This window comes from Larimichthys crocea, chromosome I, assembly GCF_000972845.2.
Source record: "Larimichthys crocea isolate SSNF chromosome I, L_crocea_2.0, whole genome shotgun sequence".
Classification (NCBI taxonomy): Eukaryota; Metazoa; Chordata; class Actinopteri; family Sciaenidae; genus Larimichthys; species Larimichthys crocea.
Window position 1 is genome coordinate 39,441,388 of NC_040011.1, and position 6,162 is coordinate 39,447,549.

Genomic DNA, 6,162 nt, shown 5'->3' on the forward strand with positions numbered 1-6,162 from the left:
CACAGAGAAGACGATTATTATGAGTTGTGCACTCCTGAAGCTGAGCTGAATTAAGGTTGCCGTACAAATAAAAAAGCTTTACCGGGCTTTAGCCTGGCACTATCACAAAATGAGATAACAAAAAGTATACTATGGCTGTTGAATGCAAATATAATCAGTGAAGAAGATGTTGTGTCTTTATTTTAATATGACCTTCGGAATAAAAGTGAAGAGTTCAGCTTCAGTCCGAGAGGATAATTATCTTGCGTATTTTCTCATTATTACCTCTTCTGGCCTCTCAGTGAGTGCTATCGCCACTTCACTTCAGGGTTAGTTGATTGATCTTTCAGTGCGTCACCGTGTCTCAACACAAGTGAGGTTATAATATTAAACTAATCCCACGGCTGACGAAAGCAATGCATTTTTAGTAAATCCCCATTTCACCACAACATATTATACATATATGCAAATGCAATAAACGTGTGAAAGTCTTGGTCTACACTTACTGTAAGATTCTCTGTAGTATGATCTCACCAGTGGCAATCATTAAAGACTTCCTGAAAGTGAACCGCAGGTTCATATGATCGAGGAATACATGAACTTTTGGAAAACATTAGTCACTGCACGATTAAAGATGAGAAGTGACAGAACCACGTGAGAGAGAAACAGGAACTTCATGTCACTGAGTCTTTTCTCTACCATGTGTAAATGTGTAGCCAGCCATTATTAACACATGAGCCAAATCTAATCCAACTGTACATTAATGAACATCATTAGCCACGAAGGCCATGAATATGTGTTCATGTGTGTGTGTGTGCGTGTACGTGTGTGTGTGTGACATGTAAACCACATCCTTAGTTTTGAAAGTCTCTTACACATTCTGTCTCTAACCCCTGCACACACAAACGCAAGCAGCATCTGCAGGAAGTGAGTGCGGAGGCCCTCTGCTAGACTTTGGCGGCTTCTCAGTGATTACGCTGCAGTACAGCTACAACCAGGTGATTCACAGGTTAAGCCGTCGCCTTTTCTAAAACTACGCAGCCCTCATTTGTCTTTGGTCTCTGTGTCATTTGTAAAATCATCTCCAAAGTAATCACAGATAACTGTAAAGATGAAGGAGAATCAATGTTCTGCCTTTCATGGTTTTAATATGTGTGTGTTAAAATATAAGCAACCATCCCCTGTGTTTCATCTCTCCAAATTACAAAGAAGCAATATGCCTAACAGAAAATGTGGACTTTATTTTTGTATCAAAGATAAATCCAGAGAATAAAGATAATCGATGTAATTTGACAGGGTCATTTTAAACCCATTTAACTTCTCAATCTAGAGTTATACGAGGCATCGAAATGAAGAGCAGTCTGCAAATGAACCGATTTGTAATCATAAAAAAAAAAATCACATTGATTGAGAGCAACTCGGGACAAAGTGATATATTTAGTTATATTTGCAGTTTAGCTGAACCGGACAGACTAGGCAAAATTTAAAATAAAATCTGATGTTAAGATATAATAAGAGTGTGCATTTAAACCCAGCTCTCTGGATTTAAGTTTTTTTTTTTAATGATTGTTTTGGTTAAAGCAGTTAGCTGCTGAGCATAGTGTACCATTTAGCAGCTAAAGGAACCAGAAACAGAGATAATATTCACCATAACAACTTTAAAAGATGATAATATGTCAGTGTTGTGTAAACAGATTGTTGAGCTGCCCACAAATGGCAGAAAAAAATGTAGGTTAAGTTCAATGTTTACAATCAACAACCCTGTCTATTCACTGGATGTACAAATGTACACGTCATATTTTTGGTCTGCGATCGAACTCATCTCGAGGTTGCAGTTGAAGCTGTTAATGCACATGGCGGTGCTGGATCTGTGACTACTTATCTTTGGAGGTTTTAAGTACTAAAGTGAAAAAGTTCGACCCGAATGAAACCTTTGCTGAGGATGTGACTGATTAAAAAAAGATAACTCGCCTGCTACTTGTTGCAGTTTCAGCCGACAGGTGGTTATTGCTCTGCTCTGAAACCGTGTTTGTCTTTCTAGAGTCTGCAGTCTGCAACAACACTTTCAACTTTCAATTCTGCTGACATTTCCAGGTCTCCAGCTCCCATTATCAGGTTTCTCACATTGTGTCGTTTCAGTCAGGATGTGGAAGACTAGAGGTGTTAAAACATTACGAAACATCAGTCATTATCAGAAGCAAAAGCACAACTATCTGCTGCTGTCTAAGGATGTCAGCATTTGAATAAACCCAACATGAATTCACAGCCAAAGGACCAAACAACGCTTTGTACACCACACACTTTTATTGCATTCTATTACATTTTATAGCTCAGTGTTTCTGCTGACTAAGTTATTTTCTGAACAGGTCCCCTACAACAAACTTGCACAACATCCTGGGGCCTCTGTCTGTCCATGTAAACAATGCAGCAAACCGCTGGTCAACAGGCTTCGCAGTGTGGTTTGGAGGTACAGCTGCCACAGTCTGCCAGTCTCCGAGCAGACCGCAGCACTGATTAAAAGGCCTGTTTAACTGCTAATCATCACCCCAACAGCCATTTATCCTCCATGCTGTAAAAACTCTCAATAAACCGCCTGTTTACTGATTCAAAACCGCCGTCTATTTGCTACATCAGCCTATGAACGTAAAGATCTGCTTGTGAAACAGAATGAAAGCGTCTTAAATTTTCTACGTTCACACACAAGCCGAACCGAGCTCAGTACCCTCGAGCTGCTTCGACTCGTATTATATAAAGGGAACTGATAAAATGGTGTTTTTTTAAAATAAGATGTTCAAACCAGCTGTGCAGAAATGTAACTTGTTTTATATAATAGTAGGAAAATGATCACAGCTTGCCAGGACAACAAAATAATGTCTTAAACGTCAGTTATCTATATGAAAAGCCTATAAACACTGAAAGGCTTTTGCGTTATAGTCTTCACTGGTGTATATTAAAGCACAGACTGCATTTGTAGACGTCTCTGAACTTTAGTGAGAACTCTGATAAGACTGCCATGTTGTGTTCAGGGCAGAAAAAAAAGGCCTCTAAACACAGAGGCAATGAGGCTCATCAATCATTAAGAAACTGCAGAGCGATTTAAAGTCAATTGTCCATGCTTTAACAGCAATTATTTTACAGTTTAAATAATCGCAGCCATATGCTGCTATCAAGTTGATGTACTAATATGAATCCTGATAAAAAAAGTAAACTTGTGGTGACAGATGCATCACTGAAACATTTAATGAACAAGTTCAGGTCAAAGATCTCCCAAGATCTCTCACCCCCCAATAAGACGGAGGAGCTGACGCGCCAGGCTACAGAGGGAGTATGAAGAGCGTAGCATCACCGAGATGAACTCACTCTGGACTCGCTTTCAACTTATGAGAGCAGACAGGAGAGCAGACAGCTGAAGGCAGGACAGGAGAGAGAGAGGGGGAGGAATGACGCACGGCGGAGGACTCGGCCTTTCGTGTGCCTTTCATTGAGTACTTTTCTTACCCAGCTTGTGTATCGTGAGCTGCTGTAACAAGTGAATTTTCACAGTGTGGGATCAATAAAATCTATCTTACATTATCATACTATTATTTATTCATTCACTCCTTTTTGTATCCGCATGAGCTGCCAAATGAGGTGAGCTACACTCACTCACACTTCATAGTACGTGTATGTAAAACACACCAGTAACAAATATAACGTTTACATGTTGAGTGTCAAATATTGTAGTACTCAATTATAGTACAGAGGGCAGTAAAATGGAGTGTGTCTACAGTATAAATATAGTGTTGTGTGACCGATAACCGAAACTATCACAGCAGACGTTGATGTTAGAGGAGGTGGTGCCCTCTGGTGGATGATGAAGAGGGTTTTATCTGAGATAATCTTGTGGTAATTCCTGCAATGAGCTGTACGGGTTGGAGGAAGTTGAGGTGTTATTATGCTGTGAATGTGTACACGATGTTTTGTAACTGAAGGGAACAAAATATTACAATATGTACACACTGTCTCTCAGCTTACACTGAAGGGTAAAAGCCTTGCAAAGGTTCACCAAACTCGAACTCACATACTGTAAAATACCAGACTTATTTGAATAAACGCTTTAGCACAGAAATGTGAATATGGACTCTTTTAATAAAATAACACTGTCCACTGAACATTGTGTAAAAGACTATTATGTTTCACAAATTTGTGTGCACCTCCAGTTGAACCACCAAATTGTGCGTTGTTGTAAGGCACAATCTTGAGGAACTAAATTCAAACTGATACTGATGATGCCTTAAATAAAGTGACCTGCTAAGGTTGTGGGCCATTTCAGTCAGTCAGTGCAGCTTCACTGGGCCTGGCTGAGGGCGGACAGTCTCTGTCTGATAAGCTGGTTCTCCTCCAGCACCTTGGAGATAGTCCTAAGAACTGTGAGCTTGGCCTATTGAGACACATTTGAAGGAAAAGAAAGAGGAGTAACGGCGTGCACATACTACGTGCGGTGCATGGGTGCAATTTTATCAATAGGACATTCGCAGAAAACAGTTGTCATAGTAGGAAAAGCACACACGTTACTGATAACATTAACGATAAGGCCTTACCTTTTCCTTCTCGTTTATTGTCTTGCTGGAGGTTCTTTGGGAGAAAACGAAAACATCTCCACCAGCAGAGTCAGAATCAGCAGCAGCACCTGACAACAAAGAAATTAATATGAATGAATGTGAATATAAAGCGTCTTCTGATTAATCTAAACCACAACGTACAGCACTAGTTCATAGCTTATTTAGGCTGAATAAAGCGGGTCCGTGTTTGATATTTTATTGTCTAGCTAGTTACACTCTTAATCATGATAATTTAAACCATGATCACCACTTTTTAAGATTCTGACCTTTGTAAAGGTTTTAAAGTAACAGACCTGCGTCTGTGTGTGTGTGTGTGTAACTTGACATGAAACAGATGATAAACAATAAACTAAATAACAACATTCAGCCGGATCAAAACTGAATAATATATAACATCTTTAAAACGTAGTGTGCTGCAGGAATCCTGTATTGGATTACAGCAGTTCCCAGTCTTTTTAAGCATATGATGTCAATGAAGCAATATCTGCATTTTATCCCAAATTAAAGGTCATGGCCTTTTTGTGTTACATTACTTATGAAGAGTTTTAAATCTGTTTATCTAAGGTCATTTTTAGTGGCCTACACACCAGTAAATAGTCAGTATTTCACAAAACAAACCCATAATATAAAACCACACACACAAACATTATATATCTATAACATCACTGTAAATGTGTTAATAGTTAACACTCGCCGGTGTTCTGGTTTAAAGAGCGACCACGTTAACTGGCGGCCCCATGTGGGTGTCATAGTTACGACAGCTGTTGAAACAGGAGGAGAATACTGATAAACATAGCAGGTCAAGAAAGATGAATGTATGTTATATGTATGTTTTTGACAGTGTAACGTTAATTTAAACAAATAAATAAACAAAGAGGCAACCAGGACAGCTATATATATATATGTTGCTGTTTTCTAGCTGTCGTAACTATGACAACCACCGGTCGTCAGTTAGCAGGGTCACCTGTTAAACCGTAACACCGGCCAGCTAAGCATAGCAGCTAACCTAACCTTGTCCTCTTGTGGGCTCTAACATCCATCTTCTCGTTGTTCTGTCCTCCTTCTTATCTGTCACTTTGTTGAGCTTTGGTAATTTAACTTTAAAAACAAATCGAGGTTTTTCTCCTCTAACGTTTCTCTGCTTGTTCCCGCGTTTTCCCCTCTGGCCCTCGGAGGGAGGCTCGGTCCGGTCCATCGTCTCCTCTGGTTGTGGTGCTTGACTTGGGCCTGGCTGTGAGTCAAACCAGGGCACATACTCAGTCCTAACTAAGGACCTATTTCTCTTTAAACTCTTCATTAAAGTTTGGACTTTCACTTTGGATAACTAAAAGTTTAGATCGAGTTTTTTTCCACCTCTGTTGTCCTAAATTGTGCTTGAAACACTTCCAGCCACTAGGTGGCAGTGTTCTTAAAAAAAGCGGTTCATGTCTATATGAAGACAAAAAAATAATTTAATTAATTTAACCTGAAAATTAGCAGATGTGTTTATAACCTGAGAAACTACAGCAGTAACGAAAGCGGCAAACTATGCGTCTGTGAAATGAATCCTATGTGGGAAATGCAAAAAAAAAAAAATAATAAT